The sequence below is a fragment of the Aegilops tauschii genome, chromosome 7, assembly GCF_002575655.3.
Source record: "Aegilops tauschii subsp. strangulata cultivar AL8/78 chromosome 7, Aet v6.0, whole genome shotgun sequence".
NCBI lineage: Eukaryota > Viridiplantae > Streptophyta > Magnoliopsida > Poales > Poaceae > Aegilops > Aegilops tauschii.
In genome coordinates, this window is record NC_053041.3 from 317,845,000 (window position 1) to 317,862,393 (window position 17,394).

General features: G+C 46.8%; 1 long non-coding RNA gene across 1 annotated transcript; it reads right to left on the bottom strand.

Annotated features, from left to right (window-relative positions):
• Positions 1-15,503: 15,503 nt before the first annotated feature.
• Positions 15,504-16,456, bottom strand: LOC109762394 (uncharacterized). Its single transcript, XR_002232719.4, has 3 exons — positions 16,191-16,456; positions 16,024-16,112; positions 15,504-15,943 (listed from the first exon to the last, which is right to left on the bottom strand). It is a non-coding gene; the product is annotated as an uncharacterized lncRNA (long non-coding RNA).
• Positions 16,457-17,394: the final 938 nt, after the last annotated feature.

Sequence of the window (17,394 nt, forward strand, 5' to 3'; positions counted from 1 at the left end):
GATGTATGAGGTGCCCGTGGTTGCACCGTTTCCGAGTTGTCATTGCACGTTACTCCTCGTTTGCCATGCCACCGACATGTGGGAACCCGGTGATCGGGATCACCCCACCATCTCTAGCATGTTCCGCACATCCGCGCACTTGCTTCTTTTGCATCGATATCTCAATGAGTTGTCGGAACCGGGATGTTGCCGTGGCACCATTTCCGTTTCACCGCCGTGGCACCCTTTTCCTTCCGCCATGGCGACAAATGCCTCGTAACATGCTGATGTCAACATTTTCATAAAATTGCTTAAAACATGCATATGTCATTCGGATCATGATAACAACATTTAAAATGTTTAAAATTGTGTTTGCATTTAAATTGCTAAATGCATGTGGGGATTTTTCGGAATTGTTGTTTGTTAATTCCGGCCTCATTTAAACTCCTAAATAGATAGTTTTATTATGCTTCACCTCTTGCATGTTTAACAACATTTAGTATTGTTGTGTACCTAAACGAGAGCGAACTAAATAATTCGAATGTGGTGTTTCTTCAATATGCAACTCGTTGCATATTGAGCTCCACTTAATTTGTAGTATTGTTTGTTGCACTTTGCCATGCCATGCCTCATTTAAACCGGACATGCATCATACTTGATTGTGCATCATGCCATGTTTATGTGATGGTTGTTTACCATGTTGTTTGCTTCTTTCCGGTTTGCTTCTCTCGTTAGCTTCGGTTTCGTTCCGGAGTTGTGAGGATTCGCTCGACTATGTCCGTTTGTCTTCTTCATGGACTCGTTCTTCTTCCTTGTGGGATCTCAGGCAAGATGACCATTATCCTCGAAATCACTTCTATCTTTGCTTGCTAGTTGTTCTCTCTATCGCTCTGTTTGCGCTACCTACCACCTGTTTATCATGCCTCCCATATTGCCATGTCAAGCCTCTAACCATCCTTTCCTAGCAAACCGTTGTTTGGCTATGTTACCGCTTTTGCTCAGCCCCTCTTATAGCGTTGCTAGTTGCAGGTGAAGATGAAGTTGGTTCCATGTTGGAACATGGATATGTTGGGATATCACAATATCTCTTATATTATTAATGCATCTATATACTTGGTAAAGGGTGGAAGGCTCGGCCTTATGCCTGGTGTTTTGTTCCACTCTTGCCGCCCTAGTTTCCGTCATATCGGTATTATGTTCCCGGATTTTGTGTCCCTAACGCGGTTGGGTGATTTATGGGACCCCCTTGACAGTTCGCCTTAAATAAAACTCCTCCAGCAAGGCCCAACCTTGGTTTTTCATTTGCCTAACAACCTATTTACCCTTCCTTGGGTCGGCCAACCCGAGGGTCATCTTTATTTTAACCCCCCTGGGCCAATGCTTCTCTAAGTGTTGGTCCGAACTAGAGCACCGTGCGGGACCGTCCCTTGGCAACTTGGGTTACGTTGGTACCTGTACGCTTCGCTCATCCGGTGTGCCCTGAGAACGAGATATGTGTAGCTCCTATCGGGATTTGTCGGCACAGTCGGGTGGTCTTGCTGGTCTTGTTTTACCATTGTCGAAATGTCTTGTAACCGGGATTCCGAGCCTGATCGGGTCTTCCCGGGAGAAGGAATATCCTTCGTTGACCATGAGAGCTTGTGATGGGCTAAGTTGGGACACCCCTGCAGGGTATAAACTTTTGAAAGCCGTGCCCGCGGTTATGTGGCAGATGGGAATTTGCTAATGTCCGGTTGTAGAGAACTTGACACTTGACTTCATTAAAATACATCAACCGCGTGTGTAGCCGTGATGGTCTCTTCTCGGTGGAGTCCGGGAAGTGAACACGGTTCTTGTGTTATGGTTGTGCATAAGTAGTTTCAGGATCACTTCTTGATCACTTCTAGCTTCACGACCGTTGCGTTGCTTCTCTCCTCGCTCTTATTTGCGTTTGTTAGCCGCCATATTTGCTTAGTGCTTGCTGCAGCTCCACCTCATTACCCCTTTCCTACCCATAAGCTTAAATAGTCTTGATCTCGCGGGTGTGAGATTGTTGAGTCCTCGTGACTCACAGATTCTACCAAAACAGTTGCAGGCGCCGATGATACCAGTGTAGATGATGCAATCGAGCTCAAGTGGGAGTTTGACGAGGACCTTGGTCGTTACTATGTTTCATTTCCTGATGATTAGTAGTGGTGCCCAGTTGGGACGATCAGGGATCTAGCAATTGGGGTTGTCTTCTTTCATTTCGGTTCCGTAGTCGGACCTTGATTGTACTCTGAAAGATGTATGTTTAATTTATGTATTGTGTGAAGTGGCGACTGTAAGCCAACTCTTGATCCCATTCTTGTTCATTACATGGGATTGTGTGAAGATGACCCTTCTTGCGACAAAACTACCATGCGGTTATGCCTCCAAGTCGTGCCTCGACACGTGGGAGATATAGCCGCATCGTGGGCGTTACACATTATGCCGTTGGATCAATATTTACCTTAGTTGTGATCTTCATCGCATCTGTTGCAATGAGGGTAAGTTTTCTCTAGTGTTTTGCTTAACAAATGCATACTTAGCGTACTTTCCTCCTAAATGGCATAACTACCTAAGTTATACAAAAAATGAGCTATACTTAGCTTTCTTTCCTCAAAAATGTCATGATAATCTTTGTTACCTCCAAAATGATATAGACTTACCTTACTTTCCTCGAAAATGACATAATAACCTTAGTAAGCTCCAAAATGACCTATTTACCTAGCTTAGTTCTAAAATGACCTACACTTAGAAAAATAAAGAGAAGAAAAGGTCTTCTTCTTCTTCCTTTTCTTCTTCCTCTTCTTCTTCTTCTTCTTCTTTTTCTAGATAGTCTTCTTCTTCGAACTTGCTTCTTCCCCAATTTGCAGATTTGCTTTAGATGAGGAAGCTTGCGTTGATGGAGTCTACTCTTCTCTTTATGCTTCCTTCTTATTTTGATTTTGTACGATGAACAATGTCAAACTTGCTACCTATATATGTATGTATGGATGAAACCATTGTATGCTTGTTCTTGGATATGTTGGCTATGTATATGTGTTGGATGAAACCATTTGCTATGTATATGTGTTGGATGATCATATCCATATGGCAGGGATATGATTTGGTATGTATATGTGTTGGTATGCTTGTCGAAAGTATTTTCATATGTGTGTATATATATGTGAAATTCTGTCAAATTGAATGGTTTCAAGAAAAAACAGAAAAAACAGGGGCTATATAGACTCTTTGCCGTCAGCTGGCGGACGGCAAAGAGCTTTGCCATCAGCTAGAGGACGGCAAACATGCCACGTGTCAGCTACCTGTGCAACCTAGGGCAGTAGGCTGCCTATTTTGTTGCTTTGCCGTCCGCTGGCAAACGGCAAAGAATGTTTAATATTTGCCGTCAGCCAGCTAACGGCAAAGCTACCAAATAGGCTAGCCCCCAGGTGCTGCCACGTGGCACGCTTGGCCGTCCGCCGGCCGACGGCAATGATTCAATGCTATTTGCCGTCCACTGGCTGACGGCAAAGATACAAACGTCTTTGTCGTCCGCCAGCCGACGGCAATGAACGCCGTTAACCCCTTAATGGACCTAAGCTGACACGTGCGCTGTCCAGGCTCTTTGCCGTCGGCTGGCGGACGGCAAAGACCTTTGTATCTTTGCCATCCGCCAGCAGATGGCAAAGATGCCTTTGCCGTAGCCTGTTCAGCCGGACGTGTTGCCGTCAGCTGGCAGACGGCAGACGGCAAAGGTCTTTGTCGTCCGCCATGTGTGCCTTTGCCGTCCGCCATGGCTGACGGCAAAGTTCCTGATTCCTGTAGTGGAAATGCCATGTCCTAAGGACATCAAAGGTATTTGTAGTTTGGTAGGTCATGTTGGTTTCTATAGGAGGTTTATTAAGGACTTTTCTAAAATTTCTAGGCCTCTTACTAATCTTTTGCAATAGGATATTCATTTTGTTTTTGATGATGATTGTCTTGAAGCCTTTGAAACACTCAAGAAAGCTTTAATCTCTGCACCTATTGTTCAACCTCCTGATTGGAACTTGCCTTTTGAAATTATGTGTGATGCTAGTGATTATGCTATTGGTGCTGTTCTAGGACAAGAGTTGATAAGAAATTGAATGTTATTCATTATGCTAGTAAAACTCTAGACAGTGCTCAAAGAAATTATGCTACAACTGAAAAAGAATTCTTAGCGGTGGTGTTTGCTTGTGATAAGTTTAGACCTTATATTGTTGATTCTAAAGTAACTATTCACGCAGAGCATGCTGCTATTAAATATCTTATGGAAAAGAAAGATGCTAAACCTAGACTTATTCGTTGGGTTCTCTTGTTACAAGAATTTGATTTGCATATTATTGTTAGAAAAGGAGCTGAGAACCCCGTAGCTGATAACTTGTCTAGGCTTGAATATGTGCTTGATGACCCACTACCTATTGATGATAGTTTTCCTGATGAGCAGTTAGCTGCAATAAATGTTTCTCACAGTACTCCTTGGTATGCTGCCTATGCTAATTACATCGTCGCTAAATATTTACCACCTAGCTTTACTTACGAATAAAATAAAAAATTCTTCTATGATTTAAGACATTACTTTTGGGATGATCCACATCTTTATAAAGAAGGAGTAGATTGTATTATTAGACGTTGTGTACCTGAGCATGAACAGGGAAAATCCTACGGAAATGTCACTCCGAGGCTTATGGAGGGCATCATGCTGGCGATAGAACTGCTCATAAGGTATTGCTGTCTGGATTTTATTGGCCTGCTCTCTTCAAGGATGCTCGTAAGTATGTCTCATCTTGTGATGAATGCCAAAGAATAGGTAATATCAGTAAGCGTCAAGAAATGCCTATGAATTATTCACTTGTTGTTGAACCATTTGATGTTTGGGGATTTGATTACATGGGGCCTTTTCCTTCCTCTAATTGGTATACACATATTTTGGTTGTTTTTGATTATGTTACTAAATGGGTAGAAGCTATTCCAACCAGTAGTGCTGATTACAATACCTCTATTAAAATGCTTAAGGTATTTTCCCAAGGTTTGGAGTCCCTAGATATTTAATGACTGATGGTGGTTCACACTTTATTCATGGTGCTTTCCGTAAGATGCTTGCTAAGTATGATGTTAACCATAGAATTGCATCACCCTATCATCCTCAATCCAGTGATCAAGTTGAACTTAGCAATAGAAAAATAAAATTAATTTTGCAAAAGACTGCTAATAGGTTCAGGAAGAATTGGTCTAAGAAATTAGATGATGCACTTTGGGCTTATAGAACAGCATATAAAAATCCTATGGGTATGTCTCCATATAAAATCGTTTATAGAAAAGCTTGTCATTTTCCTCTTGAGTTAGAACATAAAGCATACTGGGCAGTTAAAGAACTCAACTATGATTTCAAACTTGCTGGTGGAGGTTATTTGATATTAGCTCATTAGATGAATGGAGAACCCAAGCTTATGAAAATGCAAAGCTATTCAAAGAAAAAGTTAAAAGATGGCATGACAAAAGAATCCAAAAGTGTGAGTTTAAAGTCGGAGAATATGTTCTTTTGTACAACTCTCGTTTTAGATTTTTTGCAGGGAAGCTCCTCTCGAAATGGGAAGGCCCATACGTCATCGAGGAGGTTTACTGGTCTGGTGCCATCAAAATAAATAATTCCGAAGGTACTACCCCGAAGGTTGTCAACGGACAACGAATAAAGCATTATATCTCAGGTACGCCTATTAATGTTGAAAGCAATATTATCCAAACTTTGACACCGGAAGAGCACATAAAAGAGTCCTTCCGGAACACTCCAGAATCGTCAAAATAAGGAGGTACGTGATACGGTAAGTAAACGGACTCCAAAAAATCCGCAAAAATATCTTCTGTCAGTTTTGGAATATTTTAGATCTTTGGAAATAAAGAAACTTCCAGGAAGCGTCCCCTGGTGGGCACAAGATACCAGGTGGGTTGTGCCCACCTGGGACACCTCCCGTACTCCGTTTTTCTTCCATATACTTGTCCTCCAAGATAAAAAAATCTATATATACTTCCCGAACCTGTTAACCACCATATCACGGAGAAAATCCTCTGTTCTCTTTTCTTGCTGTTTTCTGCGCAGATCTAAAAATATGTCATCTCAAGACTCCGACGGAGAGAGCTATGTCTCACATCTCATTGCTGATCCAAAGACCTATGGGGACCTATCTCCTTGCGGTCGAACTACTGATGACGAGGAGGATGCTCACTTAATGAGGATCGATGATTCAAGCTCGGAGGAGGAGGATGTCCCTCTACCTACACCAGGGGATATGCACGTGAAGTTCAAGAAGTCCAGTCTCCCTAAAAGGGCTAACCGATGTAATAACCGATCTATTCCTCTTCATTTTAGGCAGAAAAGCAAAGGGAATTTATGTGACAAGATCTTGAAGCTGGAGTTGGAGGTCGATGATTTAAAGGAGGAGATTGCTCTCCTCAACTACAATATGAAAAAGTTGAAGGCACAATTATCATCACCACCACCTTCTTCACCACCAAAGGAGAACTGAGTATCGGGTATGGGCACTCCTCTTGGCTTCCGCCAAGCTTGGGGGGGGGGTGCCCCGGTATTGTAGCGACCAGACCTCAAACAGTCTGATCTCTGTGCATCGGTGTCATCCCTGGATCGGTAATGCTGACACGCACAGTACTTGAAGGATTTATAACAGAGTAGCAATCACACCCTTATTACATCGAATGTCTCAAAAGAGAACTTATTACAAAATAATATGGCTTAAGGCCATCTAAAACGATAACAAGGGAAGGCTTGGAAGATAAAGTGAGTTCATCAACTCCAACGGCATCACTGAGTGAAAGACCACGACCTAAGGCACCTTACTCGTCGTCTGAAAAGTCTGCAACATGATACGTTGCAGCCCTAAAATGGGTCAGCACATGGAATATGCTGGCAATGTAACACAAGAGAGTAATGAACAGAATAATGCTATCACTGCATGCATAAATGGCTGATGGAGGCTGTATGGTTAAATATGTTTTGCGGAAAGCCAATCTTTTCCCTACAACAAAGGAATAAATTTTATTTAACTATCATGGTGGTTGTTAAACATTGAGAATGATAAACCCCATCTCAATCCCAATTAAAACTAATTAATAACCCAATCAAATTTTATAATTAAGAGTGATGAGATCCACATGATAATCCAAGAACCAGATACTCAAGATGTCCATAACTGGGGACACGGCTAATCAAGATTAGTTTGTACACTCTGCAGAGGTTTGCGCACTTTTCCCCACAAGACTCGATCTCCTCCGTTGGATTTCTCGCACTACTTGGTGTTTGAGAAACGGATGACCGAGACACAGTCTTTCAGAAGCGTTAACTCTTTACTCTGGGTAGACAGTACCACCTACATCCCCTACATCTGCTAGCCTACCACTGAAAGAGGTCACACAACATACTCAACTATGCCAGAGCCCATAATGGCTTGTGGCTGCACACAGAAGTTTCTAGCATGAATAATCTCATGATCCCTTTGAGCCTGGGTGGCAGTCCATAGGAGAATCACACGGTACCCCGGGATTTCCAAAAATACAGGCAATCACTGGGTTCCCCGGGTGCCTCAATCCACCCAGATGTGTATTAAAGTTGCCACCTTAAGTTAACCATTACTTAACAATACTCACATCTATCATGAATACTCTCAAACCCAAACCACGTCTACGAGCATAGCATAGCAATATAAGCAACGTAGAAGTAACTCCCATAGGTTTGATAATAAATAGGTGAATAGGTACTACCTCATCTACTTCCCAAACCCACAAATTAAATTAGACCCTAACCATGCAATTGTTTGAGGATTGATCTAATGCAATAAAACTGGGTAGTAAATAGGTATGATCAAAGTGTTGCTTGCCTTGTTGATGATCCGCAAACCCTAGAGACTCGTAGTAGCACGCTTCGCACTCCGGGTACTCTATCGCAAACAAACAAACAAACAAACATACAATAAGCAATCAAGCAACAACGCACGGCTAAAACTCAAATAAGAGATCTAACCAGAAAGTTCAACTTAAGAACTCCGGTTTGCAAAAAGAATCAAATCAAACGAAGCAACGAAACTCAAACTGCGAAAGAAACAAGCTTCGTTTACTAATCTGGACTAAAGTCAATTTTTACAGTAGCAAAAACTTGTTTAAGTTGGTTAAACAGAAAGAGGGTTTCAAGACGAAACTCCAGGCGCTTGAATCGCCTGATTCTGATAAACGACCGAAAAGTTAAACTAAAACGAAAATCGGATCAGAAATCACGATGAAAATAATCACCGAAAATCCGAGAAAAAGAAAAACTGACGAACAGAGTAACGAACGAACGTTCGTTATCTGCGGCTAACGGGCGAAAACCGTTTGTTAAAACGAACGTACGGACGAACGTCCGCTAAATAACTAAACCAAAAAAAAACGAACCGAAACTAAAAAACGGATCTAGGGTTTTCAAAAAAACCAAAGGGTTTTCTCGCGAAAACCGATGCGGCGGCGGCTACCTCCGGCGGCGGCGGCGGGGAGCGGCTCCAGCGACGGGCGACGCGGCGGCGGGGCTCGGGACGGGCGGCGGGGCGTCGGCAGAAGCCCCCCCCCCCCCGGCGGATATGGCCCAAGGTCGGTTTCCTTTTTTTAATTATTTCACGCAGAAAAACAAGTAAAAAATACTAAACGGACTCCAAAAATCCTGAAATAAATTTTCCCCGTCCTCTAAAAATAAGCCGGACCAGGTGAACATTTATTTGGGTTTCTATTGCAATTTTGAAAAACGCATATTTTTTCCTAATTCAAATAAAATAGCGACAAAACTCCGAACAAAAATCTTATTTGATTTTAATATTAAACCTCCAATATTTCTTTATTTTGAGGAAGTCATTTTATCCTCTCTCTTTTATTTTTATAAAAGAAATATTCGAAGAGAAAAATAATTAAAATCAAACGATCCTCTTCTCAAAATTTGAGAAAAACTCAAATATGAAAATAAGGAAATTCCCAACTCTCTCCGTGGGTCCTTGAGTTGCGTAGAATTTCTAGGATCAAGCCAAAATGCAATAAAATATGATATGCAATGATAATCTAAATTATAACATTTCAAATTGAAAATTTGGGATGTTACAGGTATCGTATCACCCCACTATCTTTTGCTTTTACTTATCTTAGTTCGATCTTTTTGCTTTAGATGAAATAAAGTTTAGTTCGATCCTTTTCTTATTTGAGAGTTTGCTTAATGATCTATCATTGTAATTGTGTGCAAGTTATATAATAAAGTTTAGTTTGAGTTTTTTACTTTCTTTACTTTCATGTTGCAAATAAAGAAATAAAAAATAAAGAAAACAAAAATAAAAAGAAAGCAAATAAAAGAAAGAAAATAAATCAATAAGATCATATACTAATCCTATGGTAGGTGATAGCACCACATAAGGAAAAGTATAAGTAAGAAAATTTTACTAGAGATTGACAAACATAACATTAGTCAGTGATGCAACCCATGAAAGAATTAATGAGGGAAGGGAAGATTCACATATAAATATACCATCCTAGAAATCTTTTGTGATTATGAGCCCTCATCAAAATATTATATGCCAAAATTGTTGACGTTGGACAAGGAAGACAACGTAATGGTTTATGTTTGTTTATATTCACATAGAAGTCATATTGTCATAGATCCTTTAACATGTGGTGCTTGCCCCCTATCTTTGCTAGCCAAAATTTCCGCACTAAGTAGGGATACTGCTTGTGCATCCAAAAACCCTTAAACTCAAATCTTTTTCAAGTGTCCACCATACCTACCTAGGGATTGAGCAAGATCCCTCAAGTAAGTTGTCATTGGTGCAAAATGGCAATAAAAATTGCTTCTAAATGTGTGAGATTGTTTAGTGTAAGAGAAAATTGAGCATTGCACGAACTTGGATGACAAAGAATAAAAGCGACAGACTGCATAATAAAGGTTGTCATCTTAAGGGGCAATGTAACGTGAAGTTCTTTTGCACTAAGGGATTGAGCATACAAACAAATAAGCGCATGACAACCTCTGCTTCCCTTTGCGAAGGGCCTATCCTTTACTTTTATGCAAAGAGTCAAATTTTTCCTTCTATTCCTTTTTATTTTCTCCTTTGGCAAGCATCATGTGGTGAGGAAAGATCTAGGCACATATGTCCAGTTGAATATAGATAACATGAGTTATTATTGTTGACATCACCCTTGAGGTGAGTATGTTGGGAGGCGAAACTATAAGCCCCTATCTTTCTATGTGTCTAGTTGAAATGTTTTGCTCATGTGTACTCGATGAGTGTTAGCAATCATAGAAGACTATATGATGGTTGAGTATGTGGACTTGCTTAAGGGCTCCGACACGTGACCCTTCCTGAAAAGATGATGAATTGTAGTTGCAAAGTTGATTGAGAACATAGTTTGTTGGTTTCTAATATAGTTTTTGCTTTATACTTCGATTATGTGATGAACTGTTACTTATTCATTGGAAGTGTATGATAAAAGTTCTATGACAAAAGCCATATGTTTAATTAAGTTGTTGTTATAATAATTAACATGATGCTTCTATGTCCGTATTTTTTTTATCGACACCTCTCTCAAAGCATGTGGACATGTTTTTCGATTTCAGTTTTCGCTTGAGGACAAGCGAGGTCTAAGCTTGGGGGAGTTGATACGTCCATTTTGCATCATGTTTTCTTACTGTTATTTATAATGTTTTTATCCATAATAATGCTTTTTGGAGTAATTCTAATGCCTTTTCTCTCATAATTTGCAAGGTACACACGAAGAGGGAGAATTTCGGCAGCTGGAAATCTGGACCTGAAAAAGCTACATCTGGCCACCTATTCTGCACAACTCCAAATGAGCTGAAACTTCATGGTGATTTTTTATGGATTATTTAAGAAATATTGGAGCCAATAATCACCAGAGGGGGCCACCAGGTGGGCACAACCCACCTGGGCGCGCCAGGCCCCCTAGGCGCGCCCTGGTGGGTTGTGGCCTCCTCGGCCCACCTCTGGTGCACATCTTCTTGTATATAAGTCATTTTGACCTAGAAAAAATAAGGGGGAAGACTTTCGGGGCGGAGCGCCGCCGTCTCAAGGCGGAACTTGGGCAGGAGCACTTTTGCCCTCCGGCAGAACGATTCTGTCGGGGGAACTTCCCTCCCGGAGGGGGAAATCATCATCATCATCACCAACAACTCTCCCATCTTGGGGAGGGCAATCTCCATCAACATCTTCACCAGCACCATCTCATCTCAAACCCTAGTTCATCTCTTGTATTCAATCTTGTTATCGGAACTATAGATTGTTGCTAGGGGGTGACTAGTAGTGTTGATTACATCTTGTAGTTGATTACTATATGGTTTATTTGGTGGAAGATTATATGTTCAGATCCATGATGCTATTTAATACTCCTCTGATCATGAGCATGTTCATTATTTGTGAGTAGTCACTTTTGTTCTTGGTCACGGGATAAATCTTGTTGCAAGTAATCATGTGAATTTGATATGTGCTCGATATTTTGATAGTATGTATGTTGTGATTCTCTTAGTGATGTCATGTGAACGTCGGCTACATGACACTTCACCATATTTGGGCCTAAGGGAATGCATTGTGGAGTAGTAAATAGATGGTGGGTTGCGAGAGTGACAGAAGCTTAAACCCCAGTTTATGCACTATTCCGTATGGGACCGATTGGATCCAAACGTGTAATGCTATGGCAGTCGGCGTGTGCGGGGGCACCTCCGCCCCCAAGACAACGGGGTCGCCCCTCCCTTCTCCAAGGCCGGCAGATCAGCGGCGGCCTCTCCTATCGGCGCCTGGCCCTCCGGCACCGGCGGATACGCGTGCTGCGGGCCGGTGGACTCCGGAGCCCGGCTGCGGGACGCCTCCTCCGCGTGCGCCTTGGCGGCCGCGTCCGCCTGCTCCCTGGCCGCCGCGTCAGCTTGGGCCTTGGTCGCGGCATCGGCCTCCGCTTGTGCCGCCTTGGCCGCCTCCGCCTTCTCCCGTGCCGCGGCCTCCCGCTCTTCTCGCGCCTCCCGCGCGTTCTTCTCCATCGCCTCCTGGAGGTCGGCGAGTGGATCCACGCGGCGGGGGCCCGCGGAGCCATTTGCCGCCCCAATCACCGAGCCGGACGAGGCCCGCGGCAAGGAAAGTGGGGCGCTATGCACCAAAAGAATGAAGGAAATAAAGAAGACTGCGAGAAAGAAGAAAAGCAAACGCAAAACAAGATGCAAGATAGGACAAGGCGCTTACGCGGACACTAGTGGGAGCCGCTTCGGGGCCTTCTGGAAGAGGGCAGCCTTCGCGGAGGCCTCGTGCCGATTGGTCGCGGCGGCCGAGGTCTTGGTATTCTTAGACCGGCTGCCAAACAGCCCGGCGTCGGCCCGACGCTTCGGCGCGCCGCCTACTGCAGTCGGCGCGGCCGAGGAACTAGCGCCTGGTCGGTCGGCGCCGGGAGCGTGGCGAGGGTCGTCGTCTCCCTCGTCATCATCCGGCCAGTCCCCGAGGCCGCCTCCTGTGGAGCCGCCTGCTCCCTCACCGCCGCCTCCTACGGCGTCGTCCTTCTCCACGGCGGCCGCCCCTAGCTCGGGGTCGTCTGCATCACTCTCCACCCGGTCCGCGAGGTATTGATGACCTGGGGCCGGCGCTCCGTCTGCCGTCTGGCCCAGGAAGCGCTGCTTCGCAGCCGAGTGGCAGGCGCTAAGAAGAAATTTGAATTCATGAAGACAAAAGATCTAGAAGACTCACCGCAGGCGGTAGGTTTGCACGGCTGTACGACTCCTTGCCAAACTGGCACTCCGTCTCTGACAGCTTGCAGTTGGAGAAGAAGTTCACCAGCGGGACTACCTCCACGTTGGCAGAACCTTGGTGCACATCCGGCATGGGTCCCGGCGCCCGCTCATGTTGCTGATGATGTGGGGCCGGGCTTGGAGGGGCAGCACCCGGCGCGCCACAAAGGCGGCCAGCAGATCTGAGGCCCTGAGGCCCTCTGAATCCGTCATCTCATGGAGCCGGGCGAGAGCGGCGGAGGAGGCGGCCGACAGGTTCTTCGGCCGAAACTGCCAATTGGTGCGGGGCTCGGCAAGCGGGCCGGCCAGCCACGGAAGCCGGCAGGTTAGCGTAGTCCATCGTCGAGTGGATGTTCTCGACGTAGAAGTACGACTTCTGCCACAGCTTGGCTGACTGCAGCAAGGCGAGGGCTGGGAAGTGGACCCCGGAACCCGAACGCCGCACCGCGACGCACGCCCCGCAGTGGGCCGCCTCGTCCTTGGTGGCGGTGCCGAGTTTGAGCTAGAAGAGCTCCCCCGGAGCTCGAGGGTGGGGAGCACGCCGAGATAGCCCTCACAGAGGGTGACGAAGGCGGAGAGCAGCACCACCGTGTTCAGCGTGAGATGGTGGGGTTGTACCTTGTAGAAGGTGAGGAACGAGCGGAGGAAGCTGCTCGCCGGCAGGCCGAAGCCGCGGAGGAAGTGCGACCGAAAGACGACGCGTTCGCCGTCCTCCGGCGCCGGCGAGATCTCCGCCTCGGGAGGAACGCGCACCTTTACGTGCGTCGCGCGGGGCAGCCGCCGCGTCTGGCGAAGGAACGCGAGGTGATCCTCGTGGACGTTGGAGCCGTCCCAATCGCCGGAGCGCCCGCCGCGCGCCATGGATGCTGCCGCTCGATGGTAGCGCGGAGCGGTGGCGGGCCAGTGGAGTCGCGGCGGGTCGAAAAGGCCTTGCAACGGCGGTTGTGGAGGAGCTCTGGCGGCGAGGAGGAGGGCAGCGGCGACGAGAAGAAGCAGAGGAAGGAGAAGGCAAAGGGTGAGGGGGTGCGTCTGCGTTCTGTCGCCCCCTCCTCCCTCTACTTATAGCCCCTCGGCGGCGGAGCCAAGGGGGCGAGACGTGGGGGGGATTAACTACGCCCACTCCCCCCCATGACCCCGCGTTTTTCGCACCGTAACTGCGTGTATTTAACGCGCCTGGAAGCGCAATCGCCCGCCCCGGCCGCAGCGGATCCGCACGCGTGCCGAGGCCCTGTAGTGGCGGGCCCGGGCCTGCGGCGACGTCTTGTCGCGCGCGTGGGCTGGCAGGCCAGCCTGGTCAACTAGCGCCGTGTGGCGAGCGTGCAACGGGCGGCAAGGCTACCAATCGGCTGGCTTGGCACCCGGCCCCCTCAGCGACGGTTCGAATTCTCCAGGCGGCCAGCCCAGCCTTGGCCGGCTCCTCGCAATCGGCATCTCCAAAAGACGGACGAAACAAGATCACCAATACACTCAGAGTAGGAAGCTGCTGAGGCTCCTCGATTTCGGCCGTGGCGCCCCACCAGCTTCGGGGACTACTGTCGGAGTAAATGACCACGGGTAGCCTCATCGGCCCCCTAAGATATTTCAAGACATTAGGGCTAACTGCACCCCTCACACCTCCTGGACGAACGGGCGACTTCGTGGGCCGACTGGTCTAGGGGGCCGGCTACTAGAAGGCGGCAAGACACCAGAAGGCGGCCACGAGGAGGCCGGCTCCTAGCAGGCGGCACCTCGTCCCCTCAAAGTTTGCACCCACATAACCACGACGGGACGGGGCGCGACAACAGTACGACCTGTCGCCCCCGAATCCAGGGCGGAGCGTGGCCACAGTACGGTGTACCAAGCGGACACCCCTCGCCCGGCGCGGCACTGTTCCGACGCAGCCCGTGACATCACTTATGTCAGGAGGAGCCATGCTCCCATGACGGCCGGTCGGTACGGCCCGCAGGCGACGGGCCCTACCTATCGGCGAGCCCCAGCAGGCGACAACGGGAGTGGGCCGCCTCCCAGCAGGCGGCCTCCTCCCCCCTCGGAGTCTGAGCGCCATTAATCAGATGAGACGGGGTGTGGCTACAGTGAGCGCCCGCCAAGCGGCGGGACTGTAGCCAGGCTCCCCCCGACAAAGCCTCCGTCATCAAGAGCAAGGCAACAGTATAAAGCGGTTGGCGTGGCCCGCAGGCGGCGGGCCCCAGCAGCCGGTGGAGAAGCTGGCGTCTAGAGACACTGACGGCCGGGTCCTACACCCGACCGGATTACGATTGTACCCCTGGGGGTAGGCCTATATAAACCCCCCACGCCACCCATGCAAAGGGTTCAGACCTTTGTTCACAGCCCCAGAACACACACACACACACACACACACACACACACGTAGAGAGAGTGGAGTAGAGCTAGCCTTGCCCTTCTTCCTCCTCTAGCAGAAACAGCTCAAGGAGCAAGCTTGTAGCTACCTTATTGATCATAGTCATCATGCGGAGACCCCGCAGAGTAGGACTAGGGGTGTTATCTCCACGGAGAGCCCCGAATCTGGGTAAGATTCGCAGGCGTATGCGGTCTCGCTCACTCCCGCCTCTAGATCCCGACGACGTACTCTTGTCCCCATCCATGATAAGCCACCCCCTGACATATGTCGCACGATATTCCCGACAATCAACTAATTTGGATCGACGGTTTGAAAGGTATGGCCTCCGGAAGGTAGAATCCAAATTTGATCAAATGCAAATTTAAACGGTTCAAACATGTGAAATTTTGGTTCTACTGTATTCTCCTGGTCGCTACGAGTACACAGGAAAAAGAATCAATGAATTTGGATATACAGACCAAGAGATATAGCTAAACGAAAAATTGGTGAAAATCTGTCTAAAACATGATTTTGAACTGTGGTTACTATAGCATAGCGCCATGTGTCACATCCAGATTGGCTGAGATGTAGCTGTGCGCGCGTGGTCACCGAAGCAGGGGGAAAACGGTGACGGCTTCGGGCGTGGGTGGCGGCGCTCCTCCGGTAGCTCTCCAGTGAAGGTGAGGTGAAGGGCGGATGCGGCTTGCGATGACGGAGACGATGGTAGCTTCAACGGAGATGGGAGCGTCCTCTGCTGGCGCGCCGTCGCTCGGTGGTGCTGGCGATTTTGGGCATGGTCGGGAGCTCGGTATCCCGTGTTCCTGAGAAGATCAGAGGTTGAGGGAAATTTAAAAGACCACGAATAATACTCAGGAAGGATTAGCGAGGAACCGAGGCTCACAGAGGCAACGGAATCGTTCCGGGAAGCTCCGGCAAGGGCAATACTCCGGCGAGATCGGGATTTGTTGAAGAGCTCGATGTGGTGCGGTCCTGGGCAAAATCAAAGCGGAGGGAGTGCATGAGGTTTCCTCGCAGACTATGGAGTGCTCGGAGAGGGGCCGGACTTACTGGAGTGCCCGAAATCGTTCGTATCGCCGGAGTCGGCAGAGCTTGGCGAGGTCCTTACTCTCGATTCCTAGGGGAAAACAAAGTGGCGCCTGCGAGGACTGATCGAGGGATTCGAGAGGAACCACACGGCGGCCTCAGATTGGAAAAGGAGCAAGGGGTCGCGTGAATCACGCGGGGTTTGGTGCGGCAGTGGCGGCGCTGTCGTCCACGAACAGGAGACCGATCGGGAGGCGGAACGAGGCGGTGGGGTCCGCTGTCGTGGAATAGAGAGAAAGAAAGAAAAAAACAAAAGAGAGGTGGAGCGGGTTGTGGCCTACTGGCGATGCTGGGCCAGCTGCGCTGCGGTTGCTCTGCGCTGCTGCTCGCGCATGGCGAAGAATAGAAGCTGGTCCGCACAGTGCGACCCGATGAATAGTGAAGGTTTTCTATTTACTAAAATAACAGGAAAGAAAATGGATAATGAAGATGCCAAATTCTTTCTGAACTAAATACCAGGAAAATTTTATAATTATACATACTAATATAGAAAACAGTGACATTTATTCCAGCTTAAAATACTTATATAAAATACATATAATATTTTTGTAAACATTACTTTGACACTTATAAAGTGTTCCATAAAATATTTTTGAACTCCGGAGAAAAAATGCAAATGACATTTAAATCATCCCCAACTCTTTTACATTGAAGGAGTCATATTACCTTCTCTCATATGATTTAAAATTTGAGTTAGAATTGTTCTAAATATTCAAAATCCAAATGTGAGAATATTCAATTATTCACCTACATTATTCTGTGAGGAAGTCATGTCATCCTCTCTCATTGTTGAATTGGAAATATTTTGAATATTCTCAAACCCAGAATAAGAACCAAATAAATAACTGGAAAAGTCCTTTTATTCCCTCTCAATTTAATATTCACTTAAACTCCAAAAGTTTCAAATCCTAGTCACATCAATCAACACAAGCAAGTTTTTATTTAATCATATTTAAATAATTAACATTCCAAAATTATAAATTTTGGGATGTTACAACTTATCACTTCCACATTTGGAAATTGCTACGACGATTCCTTGCACTTGGGGATTATCAGACACCGCAAGAGTCTCCCGAAGACATGGAGAAGACCACTCCTTCACTACAGGCGTCGCCATCTTTCCGAAGGCTTCGCAGAGGCCCTAGGCCCTCGGTCTCCATGTTGAGCA